Below are 12,458 nucleotides of genomic sequence, written 5' to 3' on the forward strand. Positions count from 1 at the left end.
TAGAATTCTTCTTGTGACTGTACACATCAAAGGACAAAGAAATCTAAACATCCAGATAAATCAGAGGACTATGTATCATGCTCAGAAAACAATCCCTGTGATATACATTGTTCATGAAGGATAGTCTGGCAGAGTAAGAAGAGAAGTTGTCACAATATCAATCCCTAAGACTGAATTCAAAACCTATTAAAGAAAGTAGTACCCATTGCTAAAAATCCCTTAGAGATTCTGACCAAGGTTTTGAAAAACACCTCAATTATTTAAGTGTTTTCCTCAGTAGGCAATTTATACAAAGCTGTAATTTTGAACATCCATATTACAGTATTTCTGGAGCCCTGATGCTTTGTCCTGGAGCTTTGATGATTCTGATCAAAAGATGAAACTTCATTATCTATAGGAAGCAGTGACTGCCTATGGGATTCTTCAGCTGATTATTCACATTATCAGAGGACAAAAAAAAAGAATATTACTGTACAGTATATTTTCTTAGGTGTGTATTGTACATTTTATATGGTTGTTATAGTGATGAGTTTTAGAGTCAAGTGTAGCTCTTAAGCGTTAAATTATAGGTTTGCTTTGCCTTTAGCTGGAATCAGAGCATATTTTTGATCTAGACAAGAAGTGTTTCTAATGTATCCATATTACAATTTAATCTGTTTAATTTCTTGATGTTATTTTGATACTAAAAGATATATAAAAGCCACCTGCTCATGCCAAAAACTTTTCAGCACCAGATATTCAAACAGAGAAATCTGCTGTAAAACTGAAAGAAAAAAATTCTTTTCTTTGATATGTGTACGAAATGGAATTATGCTCTAATTATTTGATTAATAATACAATAGATGGTGAGAAATAGGATCTTTAAGCTGTTTGAATGCACTTATGAATAAAAAAATCCTTTCAGTTTAAACAAGATATATTTTCATAAATCTTTCTCTGTTTATTATTCTTGAATATTGCCCTTTTTTTCTTGCAGTCATGCTTTGCAAGAACTCTCAAGTATCACTTTTTATCCTGTTTGTAGGTAGAATCAAAAATAAGATAAATGTGCATGGACTTACATTGTTTTGAATTTAAAAAATACTGCTTTTAAAGTTTTTTTCTCCATAAAACTAATATTTCTGAATATTGCTCAGACTACTATAATTAAAAATCACAGTGGTGAGCCCTTTCCATTTATATAGTTAAGTAGATTTTCTTTTTAGGGTCCTGATTACATGTGTGACCACGTGAATTCGTAATCATTACAAATATTTTTACCTAAAGGGTTCATTTAAGTAACCTCTAAGGTCTACATCATTGGACATGTAGTACTTACATTTCAATTGGTTTAAAGGGACTGGATATCAAAAGAACTGCTGCCAAGCCCTGGCCTAGGAGGAGAAGCTGAGGGAGCTGGGGGTGTTCAGCCTGGAGAAAAGGAGGTTTAGGGGAGATCTTATTTGTCTTTACTACTACTGGAAAGAAAGTTGTAGTGAGTGGGAGTCAGGCTCCCAGGCATCTACTGACAGGACAAGAGGAAATGGTCAAACGTTGTAGCAGGGGAGGCTTAGAGTGGACATTGCAAAGTTTATTCACTTAAAGGGTGGTCAGGCACTGGAACGGGTTGGACAGAGAAGTGGTGGAATCACCATCCCTGAAAGTGTTCAAAAAGCATATGGAAAAGCACTTGAGGATATGGTTTAATGGTGAACACAACTTAAGTGTTAGCTTAGTGGTTGGACTCTGTGACTCAGAGGTCTTTTCCAATCTGAATGATTCTGTGATTCTAGGGAATTGCTGAAAAGGGACTAGAAAAAAAAAAAGCCTGTTGAAAGTACCATTTAGACTGATGAGTCCCCGAATGAAAACTGGGATCTCAGTAGCAGGGTCTGGTTATATCCTACTAAATTTCTTAATGTGTCACCTAAATGTGATTATTCTCCCATTGAATCTTTAATTAATTGCTGTATCTACTGTCCTATAGGTTTCAGAAATAAATAAAAAATAAGTTAATGTGAAAAAAGCTAGCAAATTCTTTCTGAAGAACACCCATGGACTGATGGCCTATAAATAAGTACTAATAAAGGACTTAAGAAGGTTTGGTAACTTGGGGAGTCTTAATAATGATATCTTAGAACATTTTTTCTACATTTGTAGATTCTAGAGAGAATATAGAGAACCGAGCTACCACCCAAATTTCAGTGATAATTTTGGTACATTAAAATGCTAAAAGTGGAGGCTCTGAAAGACTTTTCCCCCCTTTATCAGTCTTTTGCATGGGTTGCTCTCTCAGAGCAGCAATTGTGTCTTCTGCTGTGTGGGGACACCATCTTTCACAAACTGATCTTCAGCCGTAGTACTGATCACAAAATCTCCGTCCCTGCTTTGTCCAGTTCACATATATTTACTTTGGATGTGTTTTTAAAATAAATCCCCAAAGAAATAGTTAAATATGTTATGCATTCTGTAGAAATGTTTTAAATTTTTGGTGTAAAGACAGATAACACCTAGAAGGTAATGGAGTTATACTCTTATGACTAAAGAATTAATTTTCATCTCATGATTTTCTGCTGCCTTCTCTCTCATGGCACATAATTTTACTGAAAAGCCTGCAATTTCTCTTCTATCATAATAACCATTTATTGTTAAAATTCATTCTGTACTTCAGTGGGAACTAAAGAAGAGAGGAATAACACCAGTCAATAAAATGCAAGTGCCTGAACAATCTTTTGTAATTTAAGAATTAAAAAACTCCCAAACATATATATGTAAAATATAACTATATAAATGCGTGCTTTAGTGCCCATTATGTTAAAAATATAAGCCTTCAAAGACATAATTATCTGACAGGCATGAGGCATTTTAGAATGTTCTTCCAGAATAGGTGTGGACTAATTCTTGCTAAACTAATATTAATGTAAATCAGAAATTATACCTGTAGTATATGGGAAATTATGCCAACCTGGTAACAGTGTAATTGAAATCAGAATCTGAATAACTTATGAAATGCAGTTGTCCCAAAAGTATTTGCAAAGGCTATAGAAGCTGGAATTAAATTCATAAAACCAAAATAATTCAGACACAAGTCCAAATTCTATTCCTAAATCATCTCACTGTGGTTTTCTATTGCTGTGTTTTGTTGTGTATACTACTGAAAGACTCAGGTAGTATCGCAGAACACAGAAAATAAGCAAGAATCTAGACTGATTTTTTTCTTTGTAAATGTAAAGAGTTATTTAATATTTTGATTAAGTTAAAACTGATAGGAAAAAAACCCTCTTTTAAGTAAAAATAGTTAAACTTTCAGCACATGGGTGAAGTCAGCTTCGTTGTTGAAGAATGAAATTTTAACATTTTAATGCCATCTCCACTCATTCTAATCCCTCAGTAATGCTGTGCAACAGATAACAAAATCCAGGCAATATTCTGCAGAAGGTAAATGTGTAGCTCTATCAGTCTCTCTGTATGTGTTCTGTGTCTTGTCTGGTGAACTCGGTGTATAAAATATACATTTATTCTAGTATATGAAGTTTATTGTTGCATTTTGTCTCACACAATTTAAGAGAATTGAAAATTTTAGGTTTATCCAATTGCTTTTTATTCAAGTAGTTCCTCTAACTAAATAAGTGTATAAAGGCATTCAGAGTAAAAATGTTGCCAAATTGACATATATATGTATATATGAAATAAGTGTTGCTTTTAGGACCAAGCTGATTGCAAGAGAAACCTACAGCTTGTTATCATATGCTTGACCATGTTCTTAATGGCTCTTATATATGTGTGAAGTTATTTCAGCTTGTAGTTAGAAACTTTTATTAGAACAATTATTCTAACAGAATAACAGCTGTTACTGTACAGGAGGCACCATCTCTATGAATTTACTTTAAATTAAAGAATTATAAGTAAAACAATTGTAGATCAGAGCTGGGAATAAAGAAAAGCTGTTTTTCATCAGGTTGGTTTCCCCTGTTATGGTTTCTTGAGATGACTTGCAAATATGATTTCATTATTATGTTAAAAAACATTGAAAGCATTTGCAACTACAAAGAGCAATTCAAGATTATTTTAAAAGGAAGTAGAGAAAAGAAAATCTTTGGGATGCAGTGGAGGAATACGTGAGAGCTCATGGAGGCCAACCACCAATTTTAAGTGTAATTTCTTTCATCTTTTATGCTATGTCTAGAAGCAAAGTTCCTAAAGTGCTCAGTGAGAACTACTTGAATAAATGAATTTATTTGACATTTTGTAACATATTCCAGAAAGACTGTTAATCTAAAAGAAAAATATTTCATGACAGACTTTTCTTCTGTAATTTGAATAAATAAATAAACAGACAAACAATTGGGTAGTTTAATAACTATTTTAGCCACTCTCCATGTCTTCTTCAAAGATGTTCCCTGATAAAATCCTAGCATTTCCTCTTCTCCAGAGGATTACTAGTATTTCATTAAATATAACATCAATATCTCATTTTGTATAACCATAAGCGGTTCCAGATTTTCATTGCAAATGGCCAAATTGACTTTTTGATGGGTGGAATTCTTGCTGTTCTGCCAACACTCTGGAGAGGGGATGTGGAATGCTCTGTGGCCATACTTCATACCTACATTGCCAAAATTTCTAGATTAATCTGTTTCCTTCTTACTTCTTACACTGTTAAGAACAGTCTTGCAACTTTATACTTCATTGAGAACCATGCACTACTGTATTTTGAACTGCCACAACATGTGCAAAAACATATTTAAGTCTACTTTGAGGGGGTTTTCTTCCTATTTTATCAGACAAGGTTGAAACATGCATGTGCATATAGTATTTTACCTTTTTCTATTGTAGTAATTTTATATTGACCTCATATATGCATTAAAAGAAATGGTGTAATAAAGCTCTGCAATATAATTATTGCAATGATCAAGCTTAAAGACTGCAGAAGGGAAATAAGCAAATAGATCATGTCATATATGTATGTATACCTGGAATGGTTTTACTGCTACTGGAAGCACATTCAATAATGTCTCTCTTTCTCTCTTTCTCTCTTTCTTTCATGGTATAGTGTCTATAAAAGTTTTTGAATTGACAGCCCAGAAGATTGAAGTTCTCAATTTATCCGCAGAACAAGCACCATGCAGTTGAGGTAATAATCCTTCTGTATTACCTCAACCCTGACCAGGAGTGACCAGACAGAGGCTGGTGTTTCATTTCTATGAAGTCCTTGGCCTTTGTGCTGACTTTGCCATTGAGAAGAGCAATTAATACCAGCTGAGACATGGCTTTTTTGAAGGAGATGCCTGCCTGCTGTGATCAGTATTGATACCGGAGACAAAATAAATAACATTTCTAGATGACAAAAGAGACAAAGCAATAGCAAGAACTACAGTAAGAATAAACATAACAATAAACTTCTTTTCTTTTCTTTTTTTGGTAGCTACTACCTAAAATCTCACAAGCTTGCTGGTTGTCTATGTAAAGACAACTGAGCAAAATACGCATTGCAATAAATTGAGACTTTACCTGTGGTTCTTCTCTATGCTTAATCCAAAATCCTCTGAGACATTTCATCTGTGCTTATTGATATTCAGTAATCAGCTCTATAGAGAAACAAGGGAAAGCAAAAAGAGGCTTGTTTCCTTCATGTCTTCCTTACTAAATGCCAACTGAAGTTTTCATAATTAATTTATATGAAAATATCATGATTATCCTTTTGAGTCACCCCAGGAGCTTTGTCTGAGATGGGTACACAATGGCAATTTCTGTCTTTTTCTTAAGCAGGAGAAATAGTAAATATAATTAACTCATGGGCAGTTCTGCCTGAGTACTCAGCTGTGCTTACCTTTGACCAGCATTGGATCACTTTTCTCTCTGGTGCCTAGCTGCTGGTATGCCAACTGGATCAATCAAGTAAATGAAATAATTGAGTTTTCTGTCTAGTTTCTGATGTAACATGCCAAATATGTGAAGAGGAGACCTTACTGAGCATCCTGGGAGGGCTTGTGAGAAGAAGGTCGGAATTACACCAAATGTCTTTTGCAGAGAGCCTGAAACAGTAACAGCTCTACATGGGGGTGCTCTTGGTTGTATGGCAGTCCTGCACAAGAAGAATCAGGAGACAGAAGAATCAGGAGACACCGGCACTTCTCTGCTAGAGTCAAACTACTTCCTGCCACAGATTGTGGATGATCCCACAAGGAATGGTGTGCTGATGGATCCCATACCAACAAACAGAGAAAGTCTTGATGGAGATCTGAGACTGTGGGCAGCCTTGGCTCTAAAGAGCATGAGATTGTGGAGTTCAGTAGTGGGCAAAGAGGGAGTAGGGCAGCAAGTAAGATTACTATAATGGACTTCAGTAAGGCCACATCTGTACTGCTGTGCCCAGTTCTGGGCTCCTCAGTGCAAGAGAGACATGGAGCTCCTGGAGCAGCTCCAGCAGAGGGGGAAAGAGATGCTTAAGGGACAGGAGCTGAGGATAGGCTGAGAGAGTTGGGCCTGTTCAGCCTCAAGAAGATACAACTCAGAGGGGACCTCATCAATACCTATGAGTATCTAAAGGGAGGGTTTCAGGAGGATGGAGCCAGGCTTTTCTCAGTGGTGCCAAGCAATAGGAGAAGAGCCAACAGGCAGACCCTGATGAACAGGAAGTTCCATCTGAATATAAGGAAGAACTTCTTTATTGTGCAGGTGACTGTGCACCGGAACAGGTTGTCCAAAGATGTCATGGAGTAGATATTCAAGCACCATCTGGACCCAATCCTGTGAAATGTGCTCTAGGATGACCTTGTTTGAGCAGGGAGGTTGGATCAGATGGTCCACTGTGGTTCCATCCAACCTTACCCATTCTATGATTCCTTGAAAAGTGTAGCATTGCAGGGTAACAGCCCTTCCAGTCACTCACGGTGGCTGAAGGGCTGGGCAACGTGAGCTGTGGCTCTCAGAGGAATTTCTCTCAGAAATTCTGTCAGGGCAACAATACGGGACAGAAGGAGTGCACACTTTAATATTTACAAGAAAAATGTGTCTATCTTTCAACTTATTTGAGAGGTGGATATATATATATATTATATGTTATTCATACTATTTGCAATTCATTCAGTAAGATATCCTTAAATGGAAGAAAAAGAGAAGTAAAAGCTCATAACTTATTTTATATATTTTAAAGGAAAAAAAGTACGTCCCTTTAATTTTCATTGAAACAATTCTTCATCAGGTCAGAGCAAAGGTACATAAAGCCCAATAATCTGTTTCTTAGAGTCTAAATCAGGTGTGCACTTCCCTGGGATATCTGACAGCAAATATACATGGCTTCTGGACTACCGGGGCTAGATAGAATGATTTTATGGGTTTTTCTTTCATGTATTTGTCCTGCTACTTTTTCAACCTATATGAACTCTGACACCTACTATTTTTAAAAGATGCCTTTAACTCATGTGACAGGAAAGATGATGAAGTGTTGCTTATTTACTTTTTCTATGCCTACAGTTCTAAAGAACTGTATCATATGCCTCTCAGCATCTCTCTTCTGTAAAGAAAAAACTTCACTTTGGTTGTTTTATCTATGTAAATTCTTCAGGTTGATAGTTTCTTTACATTTCAAAACTGTTACTTATCCCTTTTGAGGGAGACACAACAACATTCTAGGGACACTGCTGTTGCCACCAGAGCTGCACATAGGGTTGAAGGACTGGCTGCACTTTGTACAAAGAAGTAACAATGTCTTCAGATTTTTTTCTCTCTTCCTTTCCTAAAAATTCTTAACACTTTTTACTTCTTGGATTGCTACAGATCATAAACTGTCATTTTCCCAGAAGTATCAGTTATAACCCCCTCAATGAGTGCATCATTCTACATTTTCCTCCACTGAATTGCAATTCCCTTTTTACCACTCAGGCAGTTACATGACATTATTTGGCTGGCAAAATGATTTATTGTTTTTTTTGTTGATGGTGAAATTGTAGCACATCTTTTGTAGTTTAGTTAAAAGGAAAAAAGCAACAACAAAAAAAAGCCCACTGTTGTCAAGGACCATGCTATTTATCTAAGTAAGGAGGTACAGGGTGCTGGAGTTGACTCTTCATTCTGTAAGGATTTGTGAATATTCTGTGTGTGCAGTTTCAGCCTGACTGTGTTCCTACTATCCCAAAGAATGAGTGAAATCTGCTGTCATGAGAAAACCATAGAATTTCATTAAAATAACTTACAGCTTAATTGAAATAACCATATACCACTGTGACTACTTTCGTGAGGTGTTTTCTTGCTCATATGAAAGGATAGCAAAGCTGGCACATCTGTGTTGCAAAAATACCCCAGACAGTAGAGTAGACATATGCTTGCTGACATCTTGGTGGACTCTCTAACCCTCCCGCATACTCAAACACGAAAATAAAACGTTACAATGTCATTCAAGAGAGCAAGTGGATAGATATTTCATGAGGCTGCATAGCCAGAGCTAGAGTGGGAATAAGAGCTGATCCAGACAGAGAAGAAATGAGACAGACAGCAGGCAGTCTCTCAGTAAAAGGAGACTGGGTGTAATGTTAACACACCAAACTGCATTTATTCTTCCAACTTCTCTCCTATAATCTGTAAAAATTCAGGAGATTTAAGGAAATAATGAAATATGAAGGAAATAAAACCATTCACTCCCACTTAGCAGCATGCAGTTATGGATCTCAGTAATCAAGCACTGAAGCATTCTGCCCCTAACAAAAGCTCAAACCCCTGGCAAAATTAGAGGTACTTTAAATGCAGTTATTAATAGAATCACTAACTGGAATGGCTTACTGCTGAGGCAAGCTAACTGAACGACTTTGCAGCTCAGAAAATGACAGCCACTCAGTGCCTACAACCGCCTTAGGATATGCACTGACAAAGTCCATGGAAATGTTCATTAACTCTGACATATGTTCATTAGGTCAGCCCAGTCTCTCCAGACATACTTGATTACTCTTTTGCCCATTGCACTTAACAAAACCAGGGAGGGAAAGGGATACAGCAGATGTAGGGCAAGATTCTCTGGCCCATTAAATCTGTGATAAAACATGACTAAAACAGGCACTTCAATTAAGAGTGGAGCCTATTGATGGTGAGAAATGTTTCTTGTGCACAAGGTAATGTTGGTTTTGCCAAGCGGCTTGTCCTGTATGCTGTGGTGCTCACCCTGGAAAAATAGCAGGGCTTTGGACCCCTACCCAATCCATAATACCAAACTGCTCTGTATTTATTTCAGTGGTCTGTAACTGCAGCCAAACTATGAAGTAGAAAAATTTCTGAAATCGTGCAAAATTATTTAGAAGAGCTCCTGCTTGAGAGGATGCTAAGGAACTTCAGAGAGACCCAGAAAAGTGACTAAATGTCAGAAAGATATATTGGTTCAATTTAAAACTAGCCATAATCTTCATGAACTAGAGATATATTTTATGAGCCAACAGGTCTCTTTAACTCAGTCTGTTTTAGACTATTTTATGAATGTTTTTGATAGGCCTGGTTACAACAGAGACTGGGGGTTTTTTTGGTTTTTTTTCAGAAAAGAGAAAGAGAATAGATGGCTTCTGAAGGAAATAGCATAGATCAAACTATTTTCCCCATAGATCAACTTTTTTATTTTTTGTCTGAAATAAAGGCATCCTCTCCTGAAGTGCTGAAACATCTCTGCCATAATGAAATTAAATTTCATTTTTCTTTCCATCAATTTTTTAATCAAGAAAGTTTTCGACATATATCTGTGTGAAATGTCCCATTGGCAACAACAGAGACAAAAGAATGACTAAAATATTATATGAGACTCACTTTTTTTGTTTTAATAATTTTGATACACAGAATTTCAATTTTCACAATTAAATGTATGTACTGAAAATTCAATGAACCAAATTTCTAGGAAAAGTAAGAATCTCTATCAAATGTCTTTTCTTCTTGGTGAATGAACATGTCTTTCCAAAATTAAAAGAAAAAAAATGGGTTATTACAAAAGCAAAATTGGTACTTAAATCCTTGTCAAATTTAATCATTTCAGATCTTCTTATAAATAATGTATTCAAATCACTGAAAATTGCTAACACCAGATCAATTCTTTACTTTCCTCTCCCTAAAACAATTTCATCCTAGTTCAGTCACCCATGTTGTAGTATTAAAAGTTTTTCTTCATTCTTCTAGGTTTTTCTTTAGGAAAGGGAAAGAATATATTATGCAATCACATTGAACTGTGGAGATATTTGGTATTTAAAAGGTACTTAACTGTTTAGAATTTACAAGGACCATGGAAACAAGGCGAGAAAAAAACCCCTCTAGGTATTTCCAAAAGGAGTATAAAATACATGGTTTGAAATTTCTAAAAACAAACAAACAAACAAACAAACAGCAGAGCTTCATGGTCAACTTAAAGCTATATTATTAGATTATCTTAAGGGTTGTTGCTGAGTAGAAACCCAGATTTTTATTTCATGAAGGATGGTGTTTTCACTGTTACAGTGAATGTGACAAGTAGGAACCCTGACATGTGTCATAAAGTAAGATAGTCTGACAGTTTTGTTCAAATGGTGGCTTCCAGCAGCAAAAAGACAGTTATTGCTTCATTGTTTGATATTCAAATTAATGTTTTGCAATGGTAAGCTGTCTTTAATTATATTACTAACCATACTGCTTATTAATTCATTAAAAGTACTCTACACTCTAACACATGGAGCTTAAAATATATCAGCTACAAAAAATATGATTTCCAATGATAAAAACATATCTGCTGTAGCATTCTAGAAATATTTGAGGATCCTGAAATGTCAGAGAAAGAAATCTGTCATAGGTGATATAAAAACATTGAGTAGTTTGGTACTTGACAGAACAGGGATAGAAATAATCTCTACAGATAGTACCATTACTCAGTGAAGTCTCCTTCATCTGTAAAGGAAGTTTCTGACCTAAGTAGCCAGTATCATCATCTAGGTTTGATTTTGATTTGATCACTGTTCTAAAAATTTCCAAAGGGAAATAGACACGTAGGAAGTACACATACACTTTTTAATGGATGTATTTATTTGTAAACCTCACCCTATGTGTGCAGGCTCATAGCTAACATTGTCATAAAGTGAATATTTATAGAACAACTTAGGTCAGAAGTGGTCTGGAAGTTGCTATTCAAGACTCCAAAGTTAGAGTTAATTCCATCTCCAAGGATTGTCTGAGGAGCTTGTTAGCTCACAAAAGACCACAAAAGAGGATGACCATACTATTCCTATGATTATTATTTTCCAAATAGTGTAGTATTCTAGTTTGTCTTTGCAACCCATGTAATAAATTAAAGTGCATTCTCTGTATCCTGTAAAGCTTTCATTTACTTCAGAAATAAAGATTCTAGTTTTATTGCCCTCACTAGGAGTTGTTGCAAATGTGTGGGCCTTGAATTATGCAGACTTACATGACTGCATTTTTTGCAGCTGTCAAACTGAGTTTGCTTTGTAAAAAACTTATTCAAGAATCAGTTGGTGTAAAAGTGTTTTACTTAGTTGTTCAGATGACCTGATGTTTTTACTGAAGCAGTTTTGTAAATAAAAGTATTAAGCATCTCAGAAGTAAACAAACCAGATTAGAGAACTCACTACTGATTTTAGCTCATTACACTTATAAACTTTAAACTTTCTGGGGTAGAAAAAAACTCAGAATAATGTAAGTAGAATTTATGTGAATCTTTTTGGCTTTTTTTTTTTTTTAATTTAGGCTAGGATAACAATTATATACGTATACATCCTTAACCCCTCTCTCTGCAGTCAATATACGGTAATACCTGGAAGGTTAAGGGGGCAGTAACAATCCAACACAGAGGTCATACAAGTAGCAGACTGCAATAGGAGGATGCAAAATTCAGTGTGGGCATACTTGCTTCCCAGCTGGCTGCAAGTAAATTTTCTGTCTGTCCCTACAGAGACTTCTCATTGTTCTCCCCGGGGGGATTATTTCCTGTCAACACCCTCATCCCTGACCTCATTCTATCAAATGGGTCACAGAAAGGTAATGTTAGAAATGCACTAAAAAGTGATTCGATTCACTGGGGTCATTTTGCAGAAGTGGTCAGGAAGGAAGCAACACAAACTCGGTGAAGGATCTGTCAGAATGGTGGTGTGGGTTGCTGACCCACCAGGGGTGGGCAGCACTGCAACACTGCTGTCCTTGGCTGGCTCTCATGAGGTATCATTTAACACCTCAGTACCTTGTGGTCTCCATTGTTAAATTAAGACTAGTGCCATTTCGTGGGTATAATGCAAAGCTTAATTAAGAGCTGCAAAGTAATTTTGTGGCTCCTCAGAGAAGAGCTCTAATGGTTCAAAACAACATCAGGTGCTGAAATTGTAAATCCTTTAATGACAGAGCCTGGGACTCTTGAGATCTTCCACGAGGTGATTAAAAGAAGTGCTGTGAACAATTGTAATGAGAATACTACTGGTAACAAAAATAATAACATTGTACTAAGATATCAGTTTGGGCTAGATATTCCTGCT

This window comes from Corvus brachyrhynchos, unplaced genomic scaffold (genome assembly GCF_000691975.1).
Source record: "Corvus brachyrhynchos isolate BGI_N302 unplaced genomic scaffold, ASM69197v1 scaffold331, whole genome shotgun sequence".
In the NCBI taxonomy this organism is placed as follows: Eukaryota; Metazoa; Chordata; class Aves; order Passeriformes; family Corvidae; genus Corvus; species Corvus brachyrhynchos.